Source organism: Schistocerca piceifrons, chromosome 9 (assembly GCF_021461385.2).
Source record: "Schistocerca piceifrons isolate TAMUIC-IGC-003096 chromosome 9, iqSchPice1.1, whole genome shotgun sequence".
NCBI classification, from domain to species: domain Eukaryota; kingdom Metazoa; phylum Arthropoda; class Insecta; order Orthoptera; family Acrididae; genus Schistocerca; species Schistocerca piceifrons.
This window is the reverse complement of record NC_060146.1, coordinates 200,008,078-200,025,280: the sequence shown is the minus strand read 5'-3', so window position 1 is coordinate 200,025,280 and position 17,203 is coordinate 200,008,078. Positions and strand designations below refer to the sequence as shown.

At 42.4% G+C, this 17,203-nt stretch overlaps 1 protein-coding gene across 1 annotated transcript in view; it reads left to right on the top strand.

Annotated features, from left to right (window-relative positions):
* The window catches only part of LOC124717144, a 162,848-nt gene that overhangs the window by 3,553 nt on the left and 142,092 nt on the right, over positions 1 to 17,203 (top strand). The window lies entirely within an intron of this gene.

Here is a 17,203-nt window from a genome sequence, read left to right as displayed (position 1 = left end):
TGGGCTCTAATCTCTCTGATTTTATCCTCATGGTCTCTTCGCGAGATATACGTAGGAGGGAGCAATATACTGCTTGACTCCTCGGTGAAGGTATGTTCTCGAAACTTCAACGAAAGCCCGTACCGAGCTACTGAGCGTCTCTCCTGCAGAGTCTTCCACTGGAGTTTATCTATCATCTCCGTAACGCTTTCGCGATTACTAAATGATCCTGTAACGAAGCGCGCTGCTCTCCGTTGGATCTTCTCTCTCTCTTCTATCAACCATATCTGGTACGGATCCCACACTGCTGGGCAGTATTCAAGCAGTGGGCGAACAAGCGTACTGTAACCTACTTCCTTTGTTTTCGGATTGCATTTCCTTAGGATTCTTCCAATGAATCTCAGTCTGGCGTCTGCTTTACCGACGATCAACTTTATATGACCATTCCATTTTAAATCACTCCTAATGCGTACGCCCAGATAATTTATGGAATTAACTGCTTCCAGTTGCTGACCTGCTATATTGTATCTAAATGATAAGGGATTTTTCTTTCTATGTATTCGCAGCACATTACACTTGTCTACATCGAGATTCAATTGCCATTCCCCGCACCATGCGTCAATTCGCTGCAGATCCTCCTGCATTTCAGTACAATTTTCCATTGTTACAACCTCTCGATATACCACAGCATCATCCGCAGCTTTTGTATAATCCCATAACAGTCTATAACAAACAATAGCGAAACTCTACAGAGAAAAAAAAGGCACCTTTTGACAAGTGAAGAGATGCTAGTGCTTCAAGCGGCTGACACCTAGTAACAGAACGGCACGATAAAAACTGAGCACTTGCTGCTTTTAATGCTGTAACTTCCATATTTGGCAGTCCCTAAACGTGGCAGTGATTTTTCCGCTACGATCAGGAAACTATAATTACGGCAATATCCCCTCTCCCATTAACATCAACAATATAATAATAAAATCTCAATGCTGTGTAATATAGACAGTTCATAGTAGCAGAGTCGTAATCCTATTGTACCCTGTATGCGTAAGTTGAAAAGGTACTGATTATGAGTGTCTCCACGTGCTTGGCATATATTTCGATAGATGTATCATTAAGCAATGCAACTCTCATGTTTGTTGTCAGTTAAAGTTTCTTCACAAAGCGCCATAGATTCGATGATTTGAGGCAAGCATTTATTTCATCTGCAGCCATTGATCTTGGAACTACTGGCAGTGTTTGGCGGAATTCGCCAGACAGTAAAATCATGGCTCCTCCAAAACATCTCGAGTCATTGCGTAGATCTTTCAATGTTCGGTTAAGTGCCTGTAATGCACGTTTATGAGCCGTTGTGCATTCGTCCCAGATCTTGGATGCTGATAAAACTTCGGCCACTGCTGAGTTTTTTGTAATATTACATGTTGGTTATTCAATAGCTTGAAGATTTAACGGTAATTTTAATGCTGAGCCGTACGGCATCTTTCTAACAATGTGTCTGCTATTCCGGAAGAACCAACTGCAACCGCAATGATGGATCTCGCACGAACAGTGGCTAAAACTACTGACATGAGGAATGTCTTGCCAGTTCCACCAGGGGCATCCAGGAAATATAAACCACTATTTCTATCATCAATTGCCTTCATTAATGTATCATAAACTTCCTTTTGTTGGGGGTTCAACAGGGGTACATTCGTTTGAACTACTAAATCTAATTTGCGTTTTGTTATTGCACGCCAGATGCGTTTCTGTTATACTACGTTTTATAGCGGTCGAACGGGATAAAAAGTATCCTATGCCCGTCTCCTGGTTCTAAGCTACCTTTCCACCAATTTTCAGCCAAATCGGTCCAGCCGTTCTTCAGTTATAAATAGTGTAACTAACACGACTTTCTTTTATATATATAGATTAAGTATTCATTACACATTTCTGAACGCACGCGTAATATTTTTCAATCTTTTTTTTTTAAAAAAATACACATAATAGTTTATTCATCCATTTTAAATAGTTTATGAACGCATGCATAAATGTCAATCATTACTTACAGATTTTGACAAAAAAATTTGACAGCTCCGAAACTAAAGAACTTTTAGGGAAAATAACGCATTTTTCAAGTATTCGTCAATTTTTTATTATTTTTAAGATGTATTCTGCTATTCGGGGCGGAGACAAATCCAACAAATTAAAAACCATGAAAATTGGTCCAGCAGATCTCGAGTTATAAGTGTTGTAACAAACTCGACTTTGTTTTATATATATAGATAAATAAGAAGAAAGTGTCACAGCCGGACATGCTGGACGACTAAACATTACATTCAAGAAAGATAATTCTACTTATATATGTATATATATTCTCATTTATAAGTATATATTAAATTACAGATGGCACATGTTCTATTATATTCAGCGTAAAATACATTTCCTATTCACTTCCAGCTACCACTGCTCTTTCATCGGTTAATCATATAGTGCTAATTTTCTGTCGATGATAAACAAAAACAATCCTCTGCATATAGAGGATCCATAGGAAGCTGCTACAGTTAATGAAGCGCGCACTTCGGCGCCCGTCGGGACCATCCGCCGCCGTGTCATCCTCAGCTGAGGATGCGGATGAATAGGAGGGGCATGTGGTCAGCACACCGCTCTCCCGGTCGTTATGATGGTTTTCTTTGACCGGAGCCGCCACCATTCGGTCGAGTAACTGCTCAGTTGGCATCATGAGGCTGAGTGCACTCCGAAAAATGGCAACAGCTCAAAGTGGCCAGGGTGGTCACCTATCCACGTGCCGGCCACGCCCGACAGCGCTTAACTTCGGTGATCTGACGGGAACCGGTGTATCCACTGCGGCAAGGCCATTGTCTGCTACAATTAATAGCGCCACAATAAACTCCGAAATAGATCTCATTTGCGTTTTTAATGTGTTTCTCTACTCCATAAACAGAACCATTTTGCAATTACTAGATAAAATGAAAAGTGCACTCAATAGGATATAAGTTAATCAACTATCACACACTTATCTCAGTAAAATAAAAGTCGAATCATTGAACTAAACGGGCTGCATATATTGTTCAAGAATGAAACAGAATCATTACGCCCTGTTTTATCTGCATGTTGGTTGGTTGGTTGATGTGGGGGGACGGGACCAAACAGCAAGGTCATCAATCCCATTGGATTACGGAAGGATGGGGGAGGAAGCCGGCCGTCCCGTTTCAAAGGAACCATCCCGGCATTTACCTGAAGCGATTAAGGGAATTCACGCAAAACCTGAATCAGGATGGCCAGACATGGCTTTGAACCTTCATCCTCCAGAATGCGAATCCATTGTGCTAACCACAGCGCCACCCCACTTGGCATATCAGCATGTTAATAGTCTTTAGATACACTGGTGTGAAAAACTGAAAGTTCAAGGCAACTTTCGCATGACGACACACTGCAAAGTAACATAGGTCAGTGAAACTTGGACCATATAAAAAAAGAACAACTGCATTGCAGTACACTACAGAAGGTAAACGCAAAAGATAAGCAATGAGACGAGCACAAATGACATTTTATTCAAAGGTAATAATTACACTCAAGTCACCGTGATTCATTATGGTCCTCAAGACATTACAAATACTATTAACATTTATTGCAATATATATCATCATTCAGACATGTTGCATGAGGTAGCTTTCTAGGAGTCGTTGTCTCCCACAACATGAGCGTACTGTTGGTATGAGAAGTTTTTCGCACAAATATTTTTTATAAACTGCGAGCAATTCTGAACATAAATTGTGGTCATGATACGGTATCTGAAATGAAGTCTGTAGCTTGATCAGCTATTCCTAGCTCTCGAAACTTGAGCACCCATCTGTTCCCCAGCGCGACAGTACCTGTATCTGACTCATATCCGCATGCTCTGCGAAGTGTAAACAATTCCTGACATACCGATCGACCTCCGTGCTCTGTCCTCTCCGCCATTATTTGTCAATCGCCCTCCAATTCGTCGTTCTGCACCCTCCAAGGCCAGAAAAAAGTGATCATGCATTTCCTTCGGTCCTTCTTCCTTCCACTTTGTTGGTACAAACACTTGTCCTGATTTCGTCCCCCTACAGTCGTTTAATGAACAAAGTAAGAGCATGTGGATTATCAGACCAATTGTGTGATTGGATTGAGGAGTTCCTAGATAACAGAACGCAGCATGTCATTCTCAATGGAGAGAAGTCTTCCAAAGTAAGTGTGATTTCAGGTGTGCCGCAGGGGAGTGTCATGGGACCGTTGCTGTTCACAATATACATAAATGACCTGGTGGATGACATCGGAAGTTTACTGAGGCTTTTTGCAGATGATGCTGTGGTGTATCGAGAGGTTGTAACAATGGAAAATTGTACTGAAATGCAGGAGGATCTGCAACGAATTGACGCATGGTGCAGGGAATGGCCATTGAATCTCAATGTAGACAAGTGTAATGTGCTGCGAATACATAGAAAGAAAAATCACTTATCATTTAGCTACAAAATAGCAGGTCAACAACTGGAACCAGTTAATTCCATAAATTATCTGGGAGTACGCATTAGGAGTGATTTAAAATCGAATGATCATATAAAATTGATCGTCGGTAAAGCAGATGCCAGACTGAGATTCATTGGAAGAATCCTAAGGAAATGCAATCCGAAAACAAAGGAAGTAGGTTACAGTACACTCGTTCGACCACTGCTTGAATACTGCCCAGCAGTGTGGGATCCGTACCAGATAGGGTTGATAGAAGAGATAGAGAAGATCCAACGGAGAGCAGCGCGCTTCGTTACAGGATCATTTAGTAATCGCGAAAGCGTTACGGAGATGATAGATAAACTCCAGTGGAAGACTCTACAGGAGAGACGCTCAGTAGCTCGGTACGGGTTTTTGTTGAAGTTTCGAGAACATACCTTCACCGAAGAGTCAAGCAGTATATTGCTCCCTCTTACGTATATCTCGCGAAGAGACTATGAGGATAAAATCAGAGAGATTAGAGCCCACACAGAAGCATACAGACAATCCTTCTTTCCACGAACAATACGAGACTGGAATAGAAGGGAGAACCGATAGAGGTACTCAGGGTACCCTCCGCCACACATCGTCAGGTGGCTTGCGGAGTATGGATGTAGATGTAGATGTAGATACATAATAATACATTATACGTGCTAAATCACAGCTGCTTGCAATACTACTTACACTCTCTGTAAACGCTCTGCTGGCCACTTTACAAGGTCTTGACCTTGTGCCTGTACTACTGCTATTTTGCTGCCTAGCACATTTGTATTTCCGTGCTTCTTCCATTGTTTGTGGATTACTTTATACTTAATTTTATTGAGTTTTATTGCCCATCCCCTTATGTATAGGACAACGACTTCAAACCTAGTAACCAGATCAAAGCAGCATGGTCAGTCACAACTTTAAACTTCCTTCAATACAGGTAACACTGGAAGAATGTTACTCCATGTTCACGGCTTACCACCTCTCTCTCTCTCCATCGCAGAATAATTTCTCTGCTCCATTAAGTTAACAATAGGATGCCCCTCCCCATTAACCTCGTGGCTCAAAACACACCCAAGATCATGGTTTAGTGGCTTACATGATGATATAAACGCTTTGCGAAAATCTGGAAGCACCAACACCGGACACAATGTTAGTACCTCCTTCAATTCGACGAACCTTCTCTGACACTCTTCAGATCATACAAACTAGATATGTTTCCTTAATTATTGCATAGGTGACCGTGCTATATCCGCATATCCTCTCACGAACTTTCTATAATAATTTGTGAGGTTTAGAAAATATTTTAACTACTTGTTCGTAGTTGGTGCTGGAAGATCTTGCACTTCCTGTATGAATTTCAGATCAATCCTCTCTCCATCCAGATAATGCAATCTTGCAACGCAAAGTACGTTTTTCCATGCAAAGTGTTGAACGTCCAGCTCGTAACCTCTTGAGCACCTCCCTGCATCTTTACTACGACAGCTATTCGGTAAGTAAGGAGCGATAGGTCGCGAAATGGAAACGAAAGTCAAAATCAAAACTGTTTTATTTGCAACAGTTAGCTACAGCTTCGAGCTACTTGTCTCCATAGTCGCCGATCCGACTTAAACGTTTGTCGTTGCGTTGTACCAACTTTCCAATACGCTCGTTATAGAAGGCAACCTCCAGTGCTTTCCGCCAATTCTCTATGCTCATTGTCACTGCCAGAATGTTGTCTTCAGAGGCAGCAGTATACGCGAGCAGAGATGAAACTGAGAGGGAGACAATTACGGGCTGTATTCTGGGTAATCAAACAGTTCCAATTGCAAACGATGCAGGAGCATCATCATTGCCCCTGCAGAATGCAGCTGACAAGGGAACCTCCCCATCGCACCCCCCTCAGATTTAGTTATAAGTTGGCACAGTGGATAGGCCTTGAAAAAATGAACACAGATCAATCGAGAAAACAAGAAGAAGTTGTGTGGAACTATGAAAAAAGTAAGCAAAATATACAAACTGAGTAGTCCATGCGCAAGATAGGCACCATCAAGGATAGTGTGAGCTTAGGAGTGCCGTGGTCCCGTGGTTAGCGTGAGCCGCTGTACAACCAAAGGTTCTTGGTTCAAGTCTTCCCTAGGGTGAAAATTTTACTTTCTTAATTTTCGCAAAGTTATGATCTGTCCGTTCGTTCACTGACGTCTCTGTTCACTGTAATAAGTTTAGTGCCTGTGTTTTGCGACCGCACCGCAAAACCGTGCGATTGTTATTGAAGTCGCAAGCTATATTTGCTGGAGTCATATTGCCCACAGAATACATCTCCCGTATTTAATGCACTCTCGTCCAAGGTAGTGAACAGTCAACTGCCAGCCAGGGAGCCTCGTTAGCAGGAATACTCTCTCTTCCGTGCGCTGTAGTCGACTGACGTCGTGTGTTTCGATGTTTGTTTAGGTGTAGCGTCCCCATACTACGGTGCAGTTACCTCGCATCGGACGGACGGACGGACAGATAATAATTGTCTAAAAATAAAAAATTAAACTTTTCAGTCGATGGACGACTTGAACCAAGGACCTCTCGTTCCGCAGCCGCTCACGCTAACCACGTGACCACGGCGCTCTTGAGCTCCCAGTCTCCTTGATGTTGCCTATGTTACACATTGACTACTCAGTTTGTATATTTTGTTTATTTTTTCATAGTTCCGCACAACTTCTTTCTGTTTTCTCGATTGACCTGTACTCAGTTTTTCAAGGCCTATCCACTGTGCCAACTTATAGCTAAATCTGAGGGGGGTGCGATGGGGAGGTTCGCTTGTGAGAATTGTCTTGAAGAAGAAAACGCACGACAGTTATGTAATGCTGGCTGTATAGATTCAGGCGAAATTACTCACCAGGCCCTCGTACTTGGCAGAGACACTATTATTCGAGGTATCTTTATGTGCTCCCTGTGTGCTCAGAACTAAAAAGAACGACGTGACGCGATCGATGGGCATACTAGAGACACTGCCTAACACACCTGTGCAAAACTTCATCGGATTTTCACTGTGGTTTCCATTTCGCGACTGATCGTTTCTTACTTTCCGAATAACCCTCATATGCTTTTGCATGCAAATAATGGTATTATCTAGATGCACTGGACGTTATCAAGACTTCAGTCCTTTCAACACCCCATCTAACAATCGCTGGAATGTTGCTGGTGCGCTCTTTAAACCAAATAGCATACTTCTCTACTGATAATGGCCCCAAGGTGCTGAAAACGTCCATCTTCCAGAGTCACTTCTAACTGATCATACCAACTCTTCAAGTCCATTGTTGAGAATTAGTGGCATTGCCCAAGATTATCAATCGTCTCTGTTATGTCTGCAATTAGGTAGCATCCGTCATATTCTTAGTATTTAGTTGGAGGTAATCGCAACACAATCTCTGTCCTCGAACTGTCCATAGACTCCACCCCCTCCTCCAGGGGCTACTGGTCTCTTGTGCTATACCATCAGCCAACTGTTGACTGATAAAATGTTTTAAAATCGACTGCAGAGACCCGGGTATCCTGTACGGCCTCCAATACATCGACACTTCGTTCGCACTCGGAGTTCTGCGCTGCGTTACAGGTGTAGGTGGAAAGAACAAGCCCTGAAATTCTAACAATAGCTCTTCGATCTGTGCTGCTTCTCAGAAGTGTAGCGCTAGTCCATCCTGTGTCCTCCTATAGCCTACACCTTCTATACAGCAATCCTCATCCTCCGAAATTTCTAAGACCGCCATCAATGTTCTTCCCTTTAACAACTTAATCTCCTAAGCGCAAAAATTATACAAATTGACGCGTTCCACCTTACCTACTTCCCTCTCCTGTACGCATGTGATACTTCGCTTTAGTAAGTAGCACACTGCGTCTAATATATCACTGTCTTCCAGTGTCTCCACTACACACAGCGTACCTGCTGGTAAGTCAAGCTCCACATTCTTCCGCAGCAACTTCCCGGTGCCACTCAACGCAAAATCAAGCCTTAATGGCATTGTTCGTTGTTTACTTGGATTACTTTGTGCAATAGACAGCAACAGTGACGACAACTTCCCCTAGCCGGAATGTTTTCGCACTAAGCTCCACTGCCCATCATCAAAGGTCAATTATAGCATGATGTTGACTGCTTTAACTGCGTGCTCAATGTACAGATTGAATAACATCGGGGATAGGCCACAACCCTCTCTCACTGCCTTCTCATCCACTGCTTCCCTTTCGTGCCCCTCAACACTTATAACTTCCGTCTGGTTTCTGTAAAAGTCGTAAATAGCCTTTTGCTCCGTGTACTTTACCGCTACCTACGTTGGTGTGTAGAATATATGAGTCTGGCGACATACCATCTGACTATCGGGAAATCATCATCCACACAATTCCGAAGACGGCAAGAGCTGACAAGTGCGAGCATTTTCGCACAATCAGCTTAACAGCTCGTGCATCGAAGCTGCTTACAAGAATAATATACAGAAGAATGGAAAAGAAAATTGAGAATGCGCTAGGTGACGATCAGTTTGGCTTTAGGAAAAGTAAAGGGACGAGAGAGGCAATTCTGACGTTAAGGCTAATAATGGAAGCAAGGCTAAAGAAAAATCAAGACACTTTCATAGGATTTGTCGACCTGGAAAAAGCGTTCGACAATACAAAATGGTGCAAGCTGTTCGAGATTCTGAAAAAAGTAGGGGTAAGCTATAGGGAGAGACGGGTCATATACAATATGTACAACAACCAAGAGGGAATAATAAGAGTGGACGATCAAGAACGAAGTGCTCGTATTAAGAAGGGTGTAAGACAAGGATGTAGCCTTTCGCCCCTACTCTTCAATCTGTACATCGAGGAAGCAATGGTGGAAATAAAAGAAAGGTTCAGGAGTGAAATTAAAATACAAGGTGAAAGGATATCAATGATACGATTCGCTGATGACATTGCTATCCTGAGTGAAAGTGAAGAAGAATTAAATGATCTGCTGAACGGAATGAACAGTGTAATGAGTACACAGTATGGTTTGAGAGTAAATCGGAGAAAGACGAAGGTAATGAGAAGTAGTAGAAATGAGAACAGCGAGAAACTTAACATCAGGATTGATGGTCACGAAGTCAATGAAGTTAAGGAATTCTGCTACCTAGGCAGTAAAATAACCAATGACGGACGGAGCAAGGAGGACATCAAAAGCAGACTCGCTATGGCAAAAAAGGCATTTCTGGCCAAGAGAAGTCTACTAATATCAAATACCGGCCTTAATTTGAGGAAGAAATTTCTGAGGATGTACGCCTGGAGTACAACATTGTATGGTAGTGAAACATGGACTGTGGGAAAACCGGAACAGAAGAGAATCGAAGCATTTGAGATGTGGTGCTATAGACGAATGTTGAGAATTAGGTGGACTGATAAGGTAAGGAATGAGGAGGTTCTACGCAGAATCGGAGAAGAAAGGAATATGTGGAAAACCCTGATAAGGAGAAGGGACAGGATGATAGGACATCTGCTAAGACATGAGGGAATGACTTCCATGGTACTAGAGGGAGCTGTAGAGGGCAAAAACTGTAGAGGAAGACAGAGATTGGAATACGTCAAGCAAATAATTGAGGACGTAGGTTGCAAGTGATACTCTGAGATGAAGAGGTTAGCACAGGAAAGGAATTTGTGGCGGGCCGCATCAAACCAGTCAGTAGACTGATGACCAAAAAAAAAACCTTCATAATTTCAAAGAGCGTACTCGACTCAACATTGTCGAAAGCTCTCTCTAAGTCTACAAATAGGTCTACTGTAAACGAAGGTTTTTCTTTTCCTTAACCTGTCTTCTAACATAGGTCGTAAGGCTAATATTGCCTCGCGTGTCCTGCATTTCTCCGAAACCCAAACTGATCTTTCTCGAGATCGACTTATACCATTCTTTTCAATTTTTCTGTAACGAATTTGTGTTAGGATTTTGCAACCATGAGTTATTAACGTGATAGTTCGGTAATATTCACACATGTCAGCACCTGATTTGTTTAGAAGTGGAATCATTATATTCTTCTTGAAGTCTGAGGTTATTTCGCGTGTTGTACTGGGCCTAAATGTTTTGCTCTTTGTATTAGCTACCCTAAAAGGGGAAAATTTATATTGTAAAATAGTATAGTGAAATATATACTGCAGGAAAGGACAGAATTCCAGCGACAAAAGGGGACAATATTCTGAAACCTGCCTTGATTATTTAATTAAAACAACTTCTGTTTTAAATAACGGCTGACAGCCTTGCTATGGATGCTTGACGTGAGGCCCCTAAAATGTTTACTTTATCTGTCGAAAAGGTAAACGTCACAAGGTACCGAATCTTTGATAACTTACTACTCGTGGGTGTCGCGTGGCGAAATATAGTTGGCTCTTCGTTAGGGAACGTAAATTACTTATTAATTTTAACCTTAAAATATTGTCTTTGAAATAATAATCGATCGCCGTGAAGTGGCCTATATGATTCACTGAAATGGTAGTCCACAAATTACGATAAGAACTGCAAATTCCTTGAAGTTACTAAAAAGTTACTGTCAAACAGAAATTTATTACAATCTTAGGCGCTTACGACTGAGAGAAGCTGTGAAGATATTAAAAGAAATGTAACGGTCAATAATGGCGCTCAACAATGACTCTCATCGGCGAAATCTTTCCGCACTAATGCACTCACTGAAAAGCAAAAAAGTTACTACTTCCTGCACAGGAAAGGACTGTCTACTTAAATGAAACAGTAATAACACTTTCTGTAATATATTTTAACAATTATTCAATTATTACGGGCTTACACTGTTCAATGGCGGACCGTTGCATGCCTTCCAGAACAAGAGAAACCTAATAGTAGATTCTTTGTCCTTGTACAATTATTAACAAATAAAATCTTTTCATTATAATTATAAGACTTACTTTATTATTATTCAGTTTCTATGCCGGTCTTATCGACATTATTCTTAAATTAATATCAGTTCCTTTTTTATAGACGCCTGTATCAAACAAAATCTTTGCGTATAGTCAAATAAAACTGTTCATTTTATTTAGTGTCATCACCACTGTCTTGCACACCAGACAGAAGACTTTTGTCATGGCTGTCTCTCCCAAGGTTATTGGAAGTTCTGACACATGGCTCTATTCCCAGCGTCTTGTTTCGACTTACGTCTTTGAATGCTCTGTCAAATCTCCTCGGAGTATCATCTCTTCCAAGTCATCTTCATCTACGTTCTCTTCCATTTCTATAATAATGCCTTCACCTCCCTTGTATGGGCCCTCTATATACTCTTTTTAAACAAAGTTCAATAAATTACAGTTCTCATTTCTTTAAACCTATTTTTTGGCGAGTAGTAGTAGATAAACGGAGATCAACGGCTATTGCTGCAGGCATGGCAGTTCATTTTCCACAGTCATTGTTAACGGGAGTGGCGTCCGAAGCTTCGAAATACTGGATGAAACTGCCTGGTAATTTACCCGTGTGCGGAGGCTGGCGACTCGAGCGACCAGATTGCGCACGATGTCGATGCCGGTACCGTCACTATGAAGCACTTTAGACGGTGTTTATCCATGCTAAGTACAACAAACTCATAATTTTGTACATTCTAAAATTGTTTTCTCAGTTTCTGTAACCACACTACTGTCCATTAAAACTGCTACACCAAGAAGAACTGCAGATCATAAACGGGTATTAATTGGACAAATATATTATACTAGAAGGGACATGTGACCACAATTTCACGCAATTTGGGTGCATAGATCCTGAGAAATCAGTACCCAGAACAACCACCTCAGCCCGTAATAACGGCCTTGATACGCTTGGGCATTGAGTCAAACAGAGCTTGGATGGCGTGTGCAGGTACAGCTGCCCATGCAGCTTCAACACTATACCACAGTTCATCAAGAGCAGTGACTGGCGTATTGTGACGAGCCAGTTGCTCGGCCACCATTGACCAGACGTTTTCAATTGATGAGAGATCTGGAGAAGGTGCTGGCCAGGTCAGCAGTCAAACATTTTCTGTATCCAGAAAGGCCCGTACAGGACCTGCAACATGCGGTCGTGCATTATCCTGCTGAAATGTAGGGTTTCGCAGGGATCGAATGAAGGGTAGAGCCACGGGTCGTAACACATCTGAAATGTGACGTCGACTGTTCAAAGTGCCGTCAGTGCGAACAAGAGGTGACCGAGACGCGTACCAAATAGCACCCCATACCATCACGTCAGCTGATGCGCCAGTATGGCGATGACGAATACACGCTTTCAATGTGCGTTCACCGCGATGTCGTCAAACACGGATGCGACCATCATGATGCTGTGAACAGAACCTGGATTCATCTGAAACAATGACGTTTTCGCATTCGTGCACCCAGGTTCGTCGTTGAGTACACCATCGCAGGCGCTCCTGTCTGTGATGCAGCGTCAAGGGTAACCGCAACCGTGGTCTCCGAGGTCATAGTTCATGCTGCTGCAAACGTCGTCGAACTGTTCGTGCAGATGGTTGTTCTCTTGTAAACGTCCCCATCTGTTGGCTCAGGGATCGAGACGTGGCTGCACGATCCGTTACAGCCATACGGATAAGATGCCTGTCATCTCGACTGCTAGTGATACGAGGCCTTTGGGATCCAGCACGGCGTTTCGTATTACCCTCCTGAACCCACCGATTCCATATTCTGTTAACAGTCATTGGATCTCGACCGACGCGAGCAGCAATGTCGCGATACGATAAACCGCAATCGCGATAGGCAATCCGACCTTTATCAAAGTCGGAAACGTGATGGTACGCATTTCTCCTCCTTACACGAGGCATCACAACAACGTTTCACCAGGCAACGCCGGTCAATTGCTGTTTGTGTATGAGAAATCGGTTGGAAACTTTCCTCATGTCAGCACGTTGTAGGTGTCGCCACCGGCGCCAACCTTGTGTGAATGCTCTGAAAAGTTAATCATTTGCATATCACAGCATGTTCTTCCTGTCGGTTAAATTTCGCGTCTGTAGCACGTCATTATCGTGGTGTAGCCATTTTAATGGCCAGTAGTCTACATGGTTTTGGAGTTCAAGTGAGTGTCATAATAATCATCGGTACTTGTTTCTCGTCGTTGTTTTTTTCATCCAATTAAGGCTCTTTCAGATTGTGATGCTTTCTGTTATGTGTGAAACTGCAGTACGCTACGTTAAGGCTAAGTATAAAATCCTGTGTGAAGTTCCCACCCGGTGACGAAGACAAGAAATGGTGTGCCCTTACCGTGCGTCATAATTGTGAGAAAATACTTTGTGATTGGACAAAAGGAAGGCGGAAAAAAATATGTTTTGTCGTTTCCCACGAATTTTTTATGTGCACTCACTCGGACAGTTAGTACTTAAGCTGTCAGTAAGGAAATACAGAAATCCACCTCTTATCCCCTGTGCAGTGCGACCCAATACCACACAGCAAGGAATTCATAGTTTCGGATTCTAATGGGTTTGCCTCTTCTGAGGATGAGAGAAATGAACGTAGTGAGTAAGATTGTGGGGTTGGTGAAGAGTTGCACGGGAAAATGGAATGTGTTCGACTATCTGACAGCAACCACGCGACAGATCCTGACCAGTTCTGGGCCGGCCACTGTGGCCGAGCGGTTCTAGGCGCTTCAGTCCGGAACCGCGCTGCTGCTACGGTCGCAGGTTCGAATCCTGCCTCGGGCATGGATGTGTGTGATGTCCTTAGGTTAGTTAGATTAAAGTAGTTCTAAGTCTAGGGGACTGATGACCTCAAATGTTAAGTCCCATAGTGCTTAGATCCATTTGAACCATCTGAACCAGTTCTGAACTGGAACTGGACGATTTAGTGCATGTTCAGTAGTCGGTTTGTTAAACTTAGAAAATAAGAAGAAGACCGCCGCCACTCAACCGGAAACACATTTATTTTAACGTTAGCTTAGCTCCCACTGCTTCGCTTGCGTAGACTGTATTGGCTGCAAAAAAAATTTTTGTTTTCCTCTAATTGAATGTTTATGTTGTTCACAAATTACAAAATCTTTTGAACTTCTCTTGCTAATTAAGGCCATAGAAGGACGATCTTTTCCGCTGGTAGCTGGACTCCAAGGTTTTTTTTTATTTTTTTAATTTTTTTTTTTTAGTGAGGCCTTTTGGGTTCTTGCATTGATGTTTCCAAAGAAACTCTCATTCTATAACAGAAAATCTGGATGTCTAACAGGAAAGTGAAATAACAGTTTTCATAGATTTAGTTGTCATGAATTTTTAATTTAACGATATATTTGCTTAAAAATTTTCATCCATTATTTCAGTCCCTTAGGGGTTGAATTTCAAAAACTGTGGAACACCTACTTTTTTATTGCTATCAGAGAAACCAAATACCAATTTTCATAGGTTTAGCTTTCAAAATGCTTTCATAATGAAATAATTATTTAACAATTTTCTTCTCCTAGTTCACTCTCTTTGTTTAGGGATCTTAATTTCCAAAAACGGTGAAACACATTTTTTTTATTTCTAACCAAGAACTCAAATAGCAATATTCATAGACGCAGCTTTAAAAATGCTTTAATAGTTCTTTAATAAAAGTTCATTTTCAACAAAAACAGTGACCCGCTATTTCACCCCCTTAGCGATTTAACTTCCAAAAAATGCTGAAACACGTATTTGTTTATTTGTGACTGAGAAACCAAACACAAATTTCCGTAATTGTAGCTTTAAACTGTCTTAATAGCGACACATTTTCAAAAAGCCTATCATCCCTATTTCATACCCTTAGGAGTCGAATTTCGAACTGTCTGTTCTCAAATGATGCCTACAATATGAGATCTTAACCATCAGCAGATTTAAAGTTTCTATTCTTGGCGGTCTGAGCTGAGCGGTGATGAGTCAATGAGTCAGTCTGGCCATGTTTCACTCCCTTAGGAGTTGAATTTCCGAAAACAACGAAACACGTGTTATTTTATTTCCAACCGAGGAGCCGAACACCAACTGCCAAATATTTAGCTTTTGAAATGCTTTTATAATGATGTATTTTCATAAGACATTTCATCCCCGATTTCACCCCCTTATGGGTCGAATTTCCAAAAATGGTGAAACATGTTTTTATTTTTATTTATGACTGAGAAAGCATATAACAATTTTCGTAATTTTAGCTTCAAAATTGCTTTAATGGTGACATATTGTCAGAAAAGTTTCATCCCTATTTTATCCCCATGGAGGTGGAAATTCGAAAAATCCCTTCTTGAATGAAGCCTGCAGCATATGATCAACACGCTGTCGAAATTTCAAGTTTCTGTCCTTAGTGGTTTGGGCTGGACGATGATGAGTCACTCAGGGCATTGCCTAAAGGAAGACAGACGAAAGACGAAAGTGCAAAGGAAGGAGAATTTCGGTGAAAAGAAACAACTGCTAAAACAGAAACAAATGAACCTCGAGACCGGAAAGAGATATCTGAAAGCCAATGTCCTTTGAGTAGTTTTGTACTGGTACTAAACATGAACAATAGAAAACAGAAGAAACGATTAGAAACGAAATGACCGGCGGTTTTACAGGAGATAGACGATGATAAGATGGGTTGCTCAAATACGAAGAGAATTTGTCTTGCAACGAAACAACGGGAAAAATGCATAATAAGGAACGTAATTGTAAGGTAAGATAGAATGGTTGGGTGTACTGATTGCCAGAAAAAGGCACAGCAACACTGCCAGGGTCATTTTATTGACTAATGAGATGGCAGGTGGCTCATACTGCAGGAGTGTATGATAACAGATTCTGGTCAAATGAAAGTGAAAACAGTCGCATCAATAAACTCTGTACACCCCTCTGGCAGGAATGTGTTCTCGCATGCAGACGATCGTAAACGTACCGTATGGCATAATACAATAGATTGTGCCAAGCATCTTGCCCCTTTCTTTCTGCGGTTCGGCAGTTGTTCTTGCAGGCCCTGGAGAACGAGTAAGTTCCCACTTCATCTTGTCCCATACACGTTCAATTGGCTAGAGATTTGGTGATCTTGCTTGCTGGAGCAGTTCTTGTTCACCACGAAGCGCACGCTGCGTCGCAGCAACCGTGTGTGGACGTGCGTTATCCTGCTGAAAAAGCATATGTCTTCCTGTCAAAGAAAGGGTAATAGCACAGGGTCTGTAAACCAGCGGGCACAGTTTTTCTTTTTTTTTTTTTTTTTTTTTTTTACCCTGCCGAAACACCAAATGTAGCCACGAGTTGTAACTGATACCACTCCCCCTCCCCTCCCCCCCCCGCTCCGTACCCCCCACACATCATGTAGCTTCGGGTGGGACCTACGTGTCGTGGGCGAATGTAATCTGGAATACGTAGCTCACCGTGTCTACGCCATACACTTGTAGACCCATCACTCGCAAACAGACAAAACCTACTCTCATCACTGAAGACAAAAGACACTTTCACAGTAGTCGTACTCGGCGGTGTTGTGCTGTCAGCGACAGCCTGACCAGAGGCACAAGCGATCTTAATCATGCACCAAGCAGACAGCTCCCAGTGGTCCCTGATGACACGGCAGGCGCTACACGTGCCCAGATTTCATCCCTGGATGTTGTTCTGTCGGCCACCGCTGCTCTCACAATGCGTCGATCGTGACGCGTGTCTGTCCTACGCGGACGTCCGGAACCCGGTCTGCAGGTCCACAGACCACTGGTGAAAGCAGAGACACACCGCCGATGCATTGTGCCCAACATGGGCAGCAGTCCGCCAATACGTCCATCCAGCTTCCTACAGGCCCCCATTGCTATCCTTCCAAATGGTTGAAGCTGTTGAACAAGAGTTGG